The 14,246-nt window shown below is 44.4% G+C and overlaps 1 pseudogene across 1 annotated transcript in view; it reads left to right on the forward strand.

Moving 5' to 3' along the window:
• LOC149362041 (uncharacterized) overlaps positions 1-14,246 on the forward strand; it is a 44,135-nt pseudogene that overhangs the window by 10,065 nt on the left and 19,824 nt on the right. The window contains exon 2 of the transcript XR_016288471.1: positions 13,266-13,444. The product of XR_016288471.1 is annotated as an uncharacterized LOC149362041 (transcript). The remainder of the gene's footprint in view (positions 1-13,265; positions 13,445-14,246) is intronic.

Here is a 14,246-nt window from a genome sequence, read left to right on the forward strand (position 1 = left end):
GGTCCAAAAGAAACCTCTCAAATTTTGCTCCAGACAGATTTTCTACCCATAAATTCATAGGAGCAGGGTACGGCTTCCAAAGATTTGGTGTGCAAATTTCTCAATTCACAGGTAGTTCAAATTCTTGAAATGCCGTACTTTGTATGCCGAAAAATTCAAAAGGACACTTAAGCTCCGCCTTAAGGGTATGACGCGGAAGCGTTAAAGAGTTAATGCCCATATATGCAGAAAATGTCATTCTCAACTTTACATTCATAGATCCCTGGGGTCATCATATCACACCTTGCGCAGTACTGCAGCAGTTAAGGGATGCATGCCTGCCCCGCAATGGCAGGTGCTACTACCGGTGGATAGTGTGCGACCCAAGTCTTCTTGCCGAGCAAAGTCTCGCGGTTAAAAATGAATTTATTGTACCTGCCATGGTAGTCACTTATCTCCCAATCCGGTGGGCAGGCTGTGATGATGCCAGAAGGTCACGTGACACAAGGGGCTCACCAGGTTGCTTCTCCAGGGGCTGGCCACCTCAGCCACCCTGCGCCACCGCACACACCCCATGTGGAACACAGCGGAACATTTTCTTATGTGCTGTCCAGTGCTCAACACGGAAAGGGGTGTGCTGTTCGCTTCCTTCAAGAATACAGGAGCCACTCACAGTTCTCTTCAGGACATTGTCTACCCGCGCGGAAAACAGTCATGTAAAAACGAGGCTCCATGCCTTCTTTTAAAGTTTCTCCAGGACTCGGATCTGGACTCCAGATGGTGACAGCAGGAGATGACTAGTGACTCCTATAGCTGATTGTGCTTAGACCTATGTAGATCAGTCAAATCTCAGGTATGTATCTTATTTGTTGATCGTATTTGGCTTTTAAGTGTCGCTATGGTGGAGCAATTGCCGGCAGAATCCACAAGGCTAACCCCACCTGAGCTTGCAGCAGCCTAAGCCTCCACCCTACGCCACCCTGTTTTTCGCCCACAATGGGTTGAAATTGTAAAGGGTATAGGTCAGTTATGTTGGCTCAAATTCCTTTGTGTCAGTTTTGCTGGACTACGGGAAAGATTGCTGGTTTCTTTTTGTAGACTTGCCAAACAGTTAGCCATTTATGTTTTGTAGTAAACAACTGTGATTATTTTTTTTCTGCTGTGTGTGTTTAGAAAGTATCGAAGCCTTTTTTCTTTTTTCTTTTTTTTCTGTGAGGCGTCTCTCATACCCTTGGTCGCTTTGGGACGTTAAACCCCATAAACCAACCACCCGACCTTTTTTCTGTTGACGCAAATACGTAACGGGTATGCGTAATTAGAAATGTAACCTGAATGGTCATCTCATCACATTTCCTCCTCAAATTTTATACCATAAAACTTCAATCTGCATTTGCTACCAATACAAGCACATTCAAAGGTAGGTTAGTGAAAAAAATAGTTGGGGAGTCTCTGCTTTTCCTCGGAAAAGCACGTACAGCCGAGCCCACTTACAACGAACGTGACTGTTACGCAAATTGCGTCCGTTGTGTCCTACCTTCGTAGCAAGTTCCACATTACAGTCAAATATACAAAACGAAGATAAAACGGCGTTTATTTCTTGCAAATTTCTTGCTGTGCACGTAAGCATACCTTTGATCACGCTGCTTTCGAAGCTCTTAAACTCGAACCTCTGCCCTTCACCGAAACCGATGCTGCCGAAGAGCTACTTTAGGGGCTTGCTATTATTGCCACAGCTTTCACGGCAACTGGGCGGCCGGTCAGAATCCTCGACCCCGATCCTAGGCAATGTTTTACAGGTGCAGGGACGAGCTAGCACAGAGAACGTGCGGTCAGGACGTATTTTCTGCTGCCTGCAGCGCACAAGGTTCAGAGGTAATTAGGCAGGGAACGCACGTCACGTGAAAGGCTGGGCCAGCAAGGCATCCCACGTGACTTGCATTTAACTTTTTCAGATCGCTGCCGTTGGTCGATAGCAGGGCGTGTGTTGTAGTTCCACGCTTAAAGGTTCCCCTGTCTCGCGCTAATCTCGCTACTGCTTCCGTTTCCGCTTCAAGTGGTCCTCCCAGCGGGCACACACGCCCGCAATGATTGACCTTGAAGCCCATTGGCGGGCGCTTGACGGGCGGTTAATTACAGCTTTATTTCCACTTTTTCATTGCTCTTTTTTGCGGTTCGAACGCTTTTTTTTTCGGAATAACCGCGGGAGGGGGGGGGGATCGCTAAACTGGTATACGCGTTCTAGTCTACGCTGACAGGCAGCCCACGTTTCTCGACAGCGGGAGCACCTTTATATCGCCTCTTCCATCACTCTATTCGAGTCGCGCGGCGACGTTTGTTTGTTTTCTCGGGTGCACAGTGCACGCCATTGCCCAACTACAAATTTTGAACGAAACACCGCCGTCACTCGTAACAAGAGAGCGTTCGTTATAAGGGTTGGTTTCGTAGGAAGACTCCAGTAACTTTCTGTTGTCAACATTCAAGAGAAGCACGCTTGAATTAAGCTAATACGAAGTCAAGGTAGGCAGTGATTTGCCATTATATGTATCTCCTGCGTACTATTTCTCGAAAACATGCACTTTTGGCGCCAGCATTCTTTTATGATTTCATTTGTCTGCGATGTAATAACTATACCGTTACTCTATGATAGCAATAATATCGGCCCTAAGACTGAGTCTGGCGGAGCTCCTGTTGAGTTCAGGCTCATTTCAGATTTTATGGCATTGGCGATTGTTAAGGGGGTCGGTTAGTTTTAAGACAGCTGGTTAGCAGTTCAGACGCAATTCCTGTTTTTCATGGTTAATGAGCGTAAAAAGACGAAGACGAGGAGAAGAAGACGACAACACGACAGAAGCACTAACTCGCAACTAAACTTTTATTGGGGAAAAACAGCTATATCTATACAAAAAGGCGAAAATACAACGAAGCAAGAGGCTAAGGTTCAATGACGCCGCACCAGGAATATTAATCAGGAACGAATTATAGACGCTTTACAGCGGCGTATCATGGGGGCTGCCATCTTTGATCACGTGATCACGCCGCCATTACTCGCCTCCTGACCGCTCGGCGGGCTCGGCGTGCGCCTCGTCGCGACGGCTGCTGAGTCTGATGTTTCGGTTCCGACAGGCAGTTTTTCAGCTGATACGGTTGTAAAGGAGTGGGAAGACGACACTGTGGTTGGTCCGAAGCTTCGAAGAACATGTGAAAACCCGAATTTGATCACTTTAGACGTGAAAACGTGATCGGGCTTCATGTCGCGAAGAGCCGCTGAGCTCTCCGCCTGTTCGAGGGAACGGGTGGATCGCCTGAATGCCGCTGAAGGCTTTGCTTAGTATTTTTTTATTGTTATTATCTAAAACAACACGGTTTAATGACCCTGCGGCTGCGCAGGTCGTTGTCGTATTATGTACATGCATGCGGAGACTGCTCTAAAACGCTCACATGCACATCGTACTCATTTGTTTACAACCTGTTAAAGGTGCATAGGCAACCTAAAATATTTTCTGTTAGTTTGCTAAACAAAGGAAGGCGACAAAAATAAATAAACAAATGTTACCCAATCATTTAAGCAGTACCATGCATCAAGCAGCCTTCACAAGCTGGCATGCTATCGTTTACAAGGATTCCGCGATATAATTGTTATAACGCGTGCATGGAAGAGCGTTGACTACACGAAGTTCGCAATTATGTCAGCCTGATATAGTATAAAAGTGTGGTACGCTCCATGCTCGATATGCGGACATGAAAGTGCTTGAGGTCTCGTTGGTTGTAAACAATCAGCCGGAGTCACTTCTAGTGACTGTCTCGCATGGATCGCGAGGAAGTGACAACCGCAGAGCACAGCAGCCGTAACACAAATGCTTTATTCCGATTGTGGTCCACGAAAATCGCGCTACTTGGAGCGAAGTTTAACAGTAGCACCAAGACGGTGTGTAATACACGAACTGACGGTAAGCGTTGTCCGCTCGCACTGCTATGCACTGCACAATATGCAGTAGCGGTATAGGAGCGTACGTCGTCTTTTTTTTGTGACGTTTCGGTGGCGGGACAGCTCGTTCATGCGGCTATGTTGCGCGCTTACCGTCGCAGATTTTCCAAGATCGAGACCTTCTTTCTATATTCGCTGTCTTCCGCTGGCGAACATGTGTGTTGCGTTCGCCCGTTCGGAACGGGTGGATGCCGAACGGGCGCGAACAAGGGCAGTACGTCCTTGTGCAGTTCGGTTCCGTGAAGCTCGCAAACGATCGCATCCCGCCCCTTTAACTGTTTGTCGCAATATTTGCAATCCACAACAGAGCATGTATTTTATCTTTCCACATTTCCACTGGTGCGTCGAGGCATACACGCCGGCAACTTACGAGGCAAGTAATGACGCCGTGCTCTGAGCACACCTGTGGCGCCATCTGGTCTCAAACGGAAGAACTGCGCGCTGTAAACGGTCTATACGCGCATGAACAAGAGATCTAAAGCAATGCAGTGAATATCACCACGAAAGAAGAAATACACGAGACAAAATCAAGTGTCATCAAGGAAAGCCATTTCAAGGCTTGTTAGGGTGACTCAAGGGGTGCTAATGCACGTGTCGATTGATTTTGTGATGTAATACGCTTAATTTAGCTCGCGTGTCAGTTGATTGTGGTGTGTAAGAAGAACAGTAGTGTTATCAAATTTTGGCGCACATTCCTTATGCTTTCCTAGCCGGTCATATGCCCGCCAGTGGTCAGACAGGTTAGAGCGGTTTGGTTAAAAGAATTCTTATGCTCCATAAGGCGTATGTTTAAGCAGCGGCCGGTTTTGCCGATGTAAGCATGGCCGCTGGTCATCGGAATTATGTATACTTCATTTTTACACCATTGAACATATCTGTTAACGTGCTTAATGCCACATACTGTGCTGACGGGATTGCGTGTTGCGTCCGCCCGTTTTTGCACGGCTGCGCACAGATGGGAAAACCTTTTTCCACAGTTGCTGAGTTTTTAAAAGCAATATATTATGTGTAGATGAATCAAATGCTTTGCTGAAGCCCGAATGGAATCTAGTAGTACTAACATATTTTCGACATTTCTATTACTTTCTTCGCCATTTACAGTAACGCAGATTCAGAGGTTTTATTCAAATGAGTTACATACGGTCGCGGCCTAATTATCTCCATGCTGTGGGCATGCTGTAATAGCCGCTTGTGTATAACGTGCTCCGTCACTTTTCCAAAGATTGATAGAACTGAAATATCCTCATGATTAAACTAAAGGTATAATAACCTCCTTTGTGAATGACACTAACATGACAAGCTTTACAAATTCAGGAAAGTGAATTGTGTTTGGCATTAGGTTTGCAATGCGTATTTATCGATAAGCGTCTTTGTTGTTACACCGTCAGCGTCAAGAAGACTATTATCTCGAAGATAATTAATGGTACCACTTAATTCGCTTTCGCTGCCAATGCATAACAAATAGAAATTCGTGACAGGGCAGTAGACAGGTTACCGGGTTCGGTGGAGTGTCAGAGAAGCAACGGTAAAAACTGTTCAATAATTTTGTTTGCTAGGGCAGCTTCATCAAGTCCGTCAGCGAATCGGAGCAAAGGAAAAAAAATTAGGCAATGGCCTAGCTCTGGTTAAGCCTGGATATAGAAGCGAAAAGACTCAGCTATGCTTGGTTTGACGTCATGGCTCCCGCAGTTCGCGCACAATGCACTGGGAGCACCACGATAACGGTGGAGGCGTTCGGCCGTCCACACACTGCCTGTACGGAGGCGGAGGAGGAGACGGAAATCGGCGCGGTTAAAACTGCCAGCAGGAATGCGGAGAGGAGGGTTGCCGGCTGCGACGCGGGCAACACGCGGCTGCAACGAAAGGTCAAACGGTAGGCGAGGAGGCGAAGCGCGCAGTTGTAGCGACAGCGAGGAGGCGACGAGCCCATGCGCAGTAGCGCTCGGCTGCGCCGAAGGTGAGGCGTCTGAGTCGGCGACGGCTGCGGCAGCGGTGAGGAGCGACCACCTGCGCGGTGCGTGACGTCACTCGGTTTCGCGCATGCGCATAACTCACTAGTTCGGCTGAGGCGAATCTCGGCGCTGACCCGCGTAGTGAACCTTTCGCTTCAAAATATTTTCGTGGTTTCGACCCAGCCGATCGTTAAACGGACCCAAAGTCTCCCGAGGGCGGCTAGTTGTTGCAATTTATTTTGTAATATTCCATTCGGAAGTTTTAATGTGAGTTAACAAATCATTTTCGAAATTTATCAATCGGTGACAGCCACCAATGCTCTTATAATTCTTATAATTACGAACTCCAAAACAAGGGATTTTTTTTATGTGCTTGAATATCTCTTTTGCAATCGAATGATTTTGTGGAAATCAAAACAAAAAATTCGCCCGGCGCTTACCCTTGAATAAATGCGAATTTCCGAAACAGCCGTTATGGTGCGAATTGCTATGGCGTTCGCAGCCTTTATTAGCTCTATGCGGAAGTTACTCGTGACGCTAGGTTAGAAAATGGTGCCGGCCATGCTGACTCGTTTGCAGCTCACTGCGGTGGTAGCGCCAGGCGCCTAGAAGAAATTTTTTTTCTGCGGAATAGAAAAGTGTTTTAACTTAAAACTCTCAGCAAGCTGGCAGTAACATTCGCTATTAAATGCGCAAAAGTTCATATTTTACCCAAGCCACCTCTGTTTGAAGTGTGCGGCTGACTGCAGACAGCACTTCATGTACCCTGTCTATTCTTTTCCTCTGTCCTGACCTGTAGCCCAGTTTTCTTCTTTAAACACAGCAAAGCACGGATTTTGGAAATTATAGATTTTTGATTGGGACGCACTATTAGTCTCCTATCTCGCGGACGTGAAGTCTTTGAGACAGTCACGTGACATCACAGATGATGCAACCGAACGACCTTGAAAGCCAGGGTAAGGAAAGACGCATAACTGGCTTATTGTGCCAGTGCACTACTACACCACATTCGCATTTTGGGGTATGTGGCGGTGGTGACAATGAGGTGCGCGCTGCATGCGTTGGCGCTGGCAACATTGCGGAAGAAACGCGGCATTGGAGCATTAAGCCGCCGGTGTTCATTGGCTGGACAACGTTGTAGACTCCGTTGATTTTGAGGAAAGGAAAGGAGCATAACTGGCTGCCTCGGTCAATGGACACTCTCACTCGCTCTTTGAGGTACGTGGTGATGGTGTTCGCCTGCAAATAACAATGTTTTCGCACAATATTTTAGGCTAAGCAGTGCTAAACCGCCAGCCATATTTTTCTCTAGCCATCCCTGATATAGCTTTAGTTGAAACATCCAACCAAGAAGTACCAGTTCCTCAAAAATCTTTTAAAAATTTTCCAAGCACCAGAAAAAATGACCCGTTTTTCATAATTGTGTAACAAGCGCATTTTCGGCTGAAGCTTTGATCTAAGCGTATGCAAAGAGTTTTTTGCTATCATATTTTGCAGCTCTATTAAAAATAAAAAGCCTGAACACTGTTGAGAAAAGTGTCAACTTCTAAACCAAAACGAAAAAAAATGTTAATAACATCTTGCTTTGCACTCATCAACAAAATTAAAACGATGGCCTTACAGCTTCAATTTCCCTTTGCAAAAATATTTCCTGACAGTACAGTAAACTTAGATAGCACAGTAAAAGTAATCAGTTGCCACGAATATATATCACCCAGGGTGGAGCGGAAACTCTGTGACAGAATCACCCTGTGACGGACAGCGTTCATGAAAGGTTTTGATTGAAAGCGCAACGACCCGTTTACGGCTTCCGTTTTCTGTCTTGACTTTTCACAGTGCTTCAGTTGCGATTAGTTTGCGCTGCCAAGGATAACATTTTCTGTCCTTTTTCAAAATAAGACCCATTCTGTTGCGTTTGTCTTACCCTGAGTTAGCATATATTGAGTAAGACGTAAAGAAACAAACACATACGGCACTAAACGGAGGAACGGTTAATGAGATTTTTTTCCACCGTGCTCGCTGATGCTCAGACACGTAGTTGGGTAGAAATTTGCTGGTCATTTGTCACAATATGCGCAGAATGCACTCCGGCTCCCGACCTCAATATCTGGAGAAGTGGCGTGCAGTGCACCCATAGACAAACATGCGCTGATTATAAAGTATTTGTTCACCTTTGTGGTTGTCAAATTCTATTCATCTTTATTCATGCTATTCATTCTTTGAAACGCAAGTGGAGCTGTCTTGTGCGCAGACCCATTTTTAGATGCCGCACATCCCTTACAAAAATGCTTCTTGAGACAGTGTTGAAGTTCTCATGAGCAGACTCAACACGCCATGTTGAATTTTTGTTGTGGCCAGGATTGGCTAGTGTTGGTGAATTGTTGAGGCCGAGTTGAAACTCATTGGAAAAGTGGCCACTGTGCTAGAGTTGAGCATTCTCAATGAAATTTCTGCTTTGCGTTCATGTTGAATTCATGTTGAAATTACGGGAGTGAATCAACACGCCATTCTCAATCTTGGCTGGGGTAAAACAGCAAAAAATCCTGGGAATGCATTCGTATTGCGCCAGATGGACCGACTACCAATGCAATTTTCGGCGGTATATTCATATTGCTGCGATTTCTCGTTAACGTGAAACCCCCTGTGACGTAGCGCTCCACACATACGCACAAACACTTATGTATATAAATATATATAGATACACATCCATACATATACATACACATCCTACACATCCATCAGATAAAGAGCATGAGACAGTACTGCACACGAGGCTATAGGAAGAACTGACAGCTGGAGTTCATCTTGATCTTTAGTGCAACCTCGGCTTCGCCCTTATATAGTCCTACTCAGGGGTGTCCGGACCTGCGCAGGTTATGGCCTGCCGATCAGCAAAGTTATGTCAGTTATTACTCTTAATATTTATTTATTTTATGTGTAGTAGAAGTAATGAAATTCATATGCAACGGTCTATTATTTGACGACCTTGATTTATTCGTAAACAACTTAATTAAAGCATTAATTAAGCGCCCTTTTTTATGAGAGCACATACGAATCCTCCAAAGTAGGTATGCCTGAATGAGCGTAGTGCACTTTTTTCTATGCAAGAAAATGACTTTGAGCGGTTTATGAGAGTTTTAACGGGTGCTGCATGCGTTCTTAATGTGTGTAATGTGATCAGGTTCTGTTTACACGATGGATGTCGAAATGATTTCATTTAGTTAGGCTTAGAAACGGCTGCCTTGAGATGATTCAACTTAAATCCAACAGAAATTGCTCAACAGTAAATCTCTTGACTACGCTCAACAAAAATTCCGTGTAGCAGGTGTTGAGTAGGCTCAACATACATTGAGTTCATGTTGGTTTCCAGTTGATTCAACAGGAGCTCAACAAGGCGTCAACTGAAGCTCAAAAGTCATTTTTGTAAGGGATTGCTTTCTGTTATGCCATGGCATATAGCGGCGCCTGAATGTCATGCGCCTGGATGTAATATGTGTCATATAAATTATAAAGTAATAACATTAGAAATATCAATTACACATGAATTGCATAAACAATCTGCGAAAGGTCTTTTAGTGCGATAGTGCTCATAGTGGTTGTTCCCCTATTTAGCTGTTCTGTGCCTGTGTATCTGCTTGTCTGAAGACAGCTTTGTGGCAGGCTGCCAGGGATGTGTGAAGGGAGGGAACACGAAATCCGCATATACAGCCATTATCCCATTGCCGCTATCTGTATAACTTTCATCCGTGAACAATTGATCCGAACATCGTAACAGAAGTGAAAACCGAAGTGCTAGCACACCTAATTGGCATTTGGTCCAACTACGCAAATTTACCGACAGTTTTATGCTCTCGTTCCTCATCATCGATTTCTACGAGATGTAAATTTGTTCATAAATGGATAGTAGCTGGTTTAACATGACGGAGGGACACTTTTCAAAGTTAGAAATAACACAAAAGTGTGCTTTGAAGATTTCAAGGCATCCGATTTTATTATCAATGTGGCAAATGGCGTCAGCTTCAGTTCCTGTCGTGTATTGGGAGCCAGCAAATGGTGGGAAATAATTGAAGCAACCAACAACACGAAGTGCGCTCACGTCTTGAAGAGCGTCAAGCCCATAGAGCGGAATGCTGCATGTGCTTAATCTCTAAGTCAGCGCCGCTTCTCTTAGCACTGGAGCAGGTCGCTACAATTTCACAAGGAGGCGGTCTGAAAACATTAACGCTGTATGCACCACTATTTTAAACAATACATACGCTTTGCTTTAGCTAATGCGAACTACTAAAGTGCAATATCTCGTTTGCACTCGTCTTCGGCACCTCTAAACGGCACACTGAAGGTCCTACAGTTTCTAAGTATTTACGGCTTATTTAGTGTCAGTTTTGTCAACAGCTACATATAACTTATTCCAGCTTGCTGCCTTTTATTCCCCATTGTCTCTCATTTAACTAGCGTTTTTGTTTTGCCGCTTTTGTTCACTATGTTGGTATTATGTTTACTGGAGTAACAATCATTTTCTCGGTCTCCTTAAATGACTGTTTCATCTCACAATAACTGCTTCGTAGACATGTACTATTTTAGTTTAGTATGCTGACCCCATTGAGTAGCTTATGCTCGAGAAAATCAACCTTCTATATATTGTTCCTGTAATGGGTGAAAGGCAGCAAAAATGCCATTTTGAAATATTTGAGGCAAAAACTGGAAACATTTTAATTTTTCAGCTGAAACAACATGCTCTAACACACCTGGTCAGCGGCTATTTGTCATGCAATCAGTACTAGTGTCAATTTCACTCTTCCTTGCCATTCACTTTGTCTCTATAAGCGTTTCTCTATATGTTCTTTATATGTTCAGTAGCTTTACCTGGTAAAGCACTTTCGAAGATGACGGAAGATGATACAGACGATGATCAGGCACCACGGAAGCAGATAATGAAGTAGCACCCCCAAGATATATCTCAATATATTACTTTCGGGACGCCAATAGGAACACACTGCCTTCAGTGAAAGTGAGAGCTGCATCTGAGGCGGCAATGGGTAAATGTGCTTTCTCAGAAAGACATTCTCTGAACTCTCTACCAAAATGTGTACTTGAGGACTCGTTGACGTTCTGAGTTTGCCTTCGGTGGCATTTTATTAAAAGTTCTGTGTCAGCTAGATGCTGGGTAACAGACTTTGCGGCGCGAATGACTGACGTAGGCGGGCATTTTGACACATTTCGTTCACCACCTGGCTCTCGCACGTACCAAGTGCCGGAATCTTGAAAACAGACCGTGTGAGCGCTCTCGGGTGTTAACATTCGGAAATACACGGCTCAACCGGCCAAACGAAGATTATTTTTTCAACACCCTACCTAAAGCAAAAGGACCTAAAGCTGAGAACACAGGAGTGGAGAAATCGAGCGCCCCTCCCGAGGTAACAAGAGAACAGAATAAAAGATGCCACGTATACGTTTACTGCTTTCCCTTACTGTTGTTGAAGAATCGCCAGTGCTAGGAAAACATTCCAGTTTTGCTTTTCTCATAAGATTTTGTAAGACGAATGCGAGAGACTTCGCACAGCAAACAAGTCGAGCGTGCCGCACTCGTGAAATAGTTTAAAAAACTAGGCGGGCATGGCTCCAAAGAAGGGCTGTAGAGCAGATGAGTTTATAAATAATGTTCAGAAAGGATTCAGGATGGACTGGGGAAAAAAATAAAAACTAGATTTTTTTCAAGTTTTCAAGTTTTTCAAGTTTTCAAGTTTATTTAATACGCACATAGTAATACAAATACAATAAAATCAGTACAGAAGGAGGTCCCATAGTACACGACTGTCGGGGGGACCTCCTAGAACAAATCAAGTGGGGTAAAATTGCAAAGAATGGAAGGCAGTGTATCAATTAGCATAAATAAACAATCTACAAAAAAAATTTACAATGTTATGTGTGAAAAACGGAACAAAAAACAACTTTGTAACATAATGCAAAGAAAATGAGACTTTAAACAAGGATTACTACTGTTTAGCCTCTGCCCTAAAAATGCGGCAATATTTCAAGCAAAGGCAGCGAGAATTGATATTGGGAAGTGTGCGGGATCTGTAAGAGCGAAATTAAGAAGTGCTGTTATATGTTGCGCTCGAAGCATTGCATATTATAGTCAAGGGATATGGCAAAGCAGCTGGCCAAGAGTCGTATGTGGTTATCCATTACACTTTTTTGTAAGCAGCTGCTTAAGCCGACGCCATGCGCACGAAGGTTTACAAGGACATAATAGCTTCATCCAGGCCAACACCTTAAAAATGAGTGCAGTGCACGAACCACAACAACATTATAACCGAAACCGCTCTCGACAGGGCAGATTTTCAACCGCTTTAAATTAAAACAAGAATTGTATTACATAATGCTTCAACCAATGCACAAATGAGCGTATTTCAGCATTAACTCAGAAGAGTTCGACCTTCAGGCGCACTGCCAAGTGCTGGTTCCTGCTATTTTCCGAAGAGCTTCATGTGAAGTCGCAGACGCGCGAGAAGTAACTATTGCGGTTGTGGTTAGCGTGGATAAACGACGAGAAAAGGGGGTTAATTTTGGTAAAAATACAAGTAGGAAAAGCAGCGCAGCGCCTGAGCATGTGCTCTTGAAGTACAACTCACGAGATTGAAGAGACTTTCAATGGTATGCAGAACGCGCGGTTAGCACACAGAGCGGGAGCGTCTCGATCACGCATAGAGCGCATGAGCCAGTGTATATAGCGTGCCTGTAGCTCTCCGCGGCGCCGTCTGAAATGTCCGACCTCAAGTGGTTCCATTTTCATGGCTGTTGTTTTTGTTGTGAGTGAACGAAGAATGGAAAGAAAATTACACAGGCCTATCTGGAGCTCGAGCTGGGCTATCCCTGCCACGTCCAGACAGAGGAGAGTTGAAACGAGATGTGAAAGGAAAGATTGAAAGAGGGGACGCGCGTCGAAAAACCGTGTCCGCCGAAGCGACGAAGCCGGTTTTAACAACAGATACCCCAATCCACAGTGGACACAGCCGTATGGAGTTTGGATACCGTAAGAGGCATAGTCTCTTACTTTTCCCCACATCAGTTCGACCGAGTCAATATGGCGAGTGGACACTACAGGCACACCGTTGCCGAACCTCTAAGCAGTTTCTTATATCCCCTAATTTTGCTTGAATTTTGAAGCGATATGTGCATCATCATGGTTTTCTTTTTTTTTGTTACCTAAATATGCACCTACAACAACACCGCCTACCAAACTGCGCTAAGCCTGTGTCTTCGTTGACAAAAAATTGTGGGCGATGCAAGAAGTGAGTAAAAGGTGCAGAGGGTGTACACTGTGGCATATCAAGTCTTTTCATTTACAGGAAGAGAAAACAGAACTGATAGTGGGAGCAGTAGGCGTGATGGATGATGCTGTCGCCTACTTCAGCTCGGTCATTGATCCCAGAATGAAGTGCCTGACCGCCTTCGTGCCAGCATACGAACCTGAAAATCTGTTCGCCATCTACCGCTTTCACTACCAGGGCCAAAAGAGAGAACCTGGGTTCGTAAGCAACGTGCTTGCTTCGCTATTGTCTGTTAATAGCGTTCTAGAGAGTTTCTCTACAGGTTTGAGTTATGCAGGGTTTTTCACTTTAGATTTTACATAATTTTTAAAAGTAGGCTTTTTCGTCAGGAGGGCGCTTTTTTCGTCATAGCATTGTCAGCGGTGAAGTACATCAGAATAGAGCTAAGATGTGATAACTAGCAGCCGCTAACTAATATTGAACACTTAACTTCTTAAATATTACTTTCAGGGTCCTTAATTATTGAGAAGCGTGTAGACCACAGTAAGTAGTATTTATATCCGGTTTTAGAATTTCGAAAACACGGTCATCCTCGCTGTGGCCCAACAAAGTTTGGCTGTTTGGACGAGTTACGTGCACTGGAGAGGTTGCCTTGCCTGCTAGCTTCCCGAAAGTGCATGCATTTTGGAGTGATAGAGCCATACCTTGTTGGTCTACAGCACCAAGGGTAACCGCGTTTTCGAAATTTCAATAACTGATATGAATATTATTTTTGGTGGGCTACACGCGTCTCACTAATTAAGGAGCCTAGGAGTAATAGTTCTAAAATTAAATATCCAATATTAGTTAACTAGCCTGTTAGCACATCCTGGCTGTATTCTAATGTACTACACCGCTGACAATGTTATGCAAAAAAGCGCTGAGCTACCAAAAAAAGCCTATTTAAAAAAATTATACCCAGTTTTAGAGATGAAATATCCTCTATAAAAAAAATACAGATGCGTTTTCTTGCGTGTCACAAGTTACTAGCAAAAACACTAACACGCGAGCTTCGCGCCA

This window comes from Amblyomma mixtum, chromosome 2 (genome assembly GCF_055824585.1).
Source record: "Amblyomma mixtum isolate Tamu chromosome 2, ASM5582458v1, whole genome shotgun sequence".
In the NCBI taxonomy this organism is placed as follows: Eukaryota; Metazoa; Arthropoda; class Arachnida; order Ixodida; family Ixodidae; genus Amblyomma; species Amblyomma mixtum.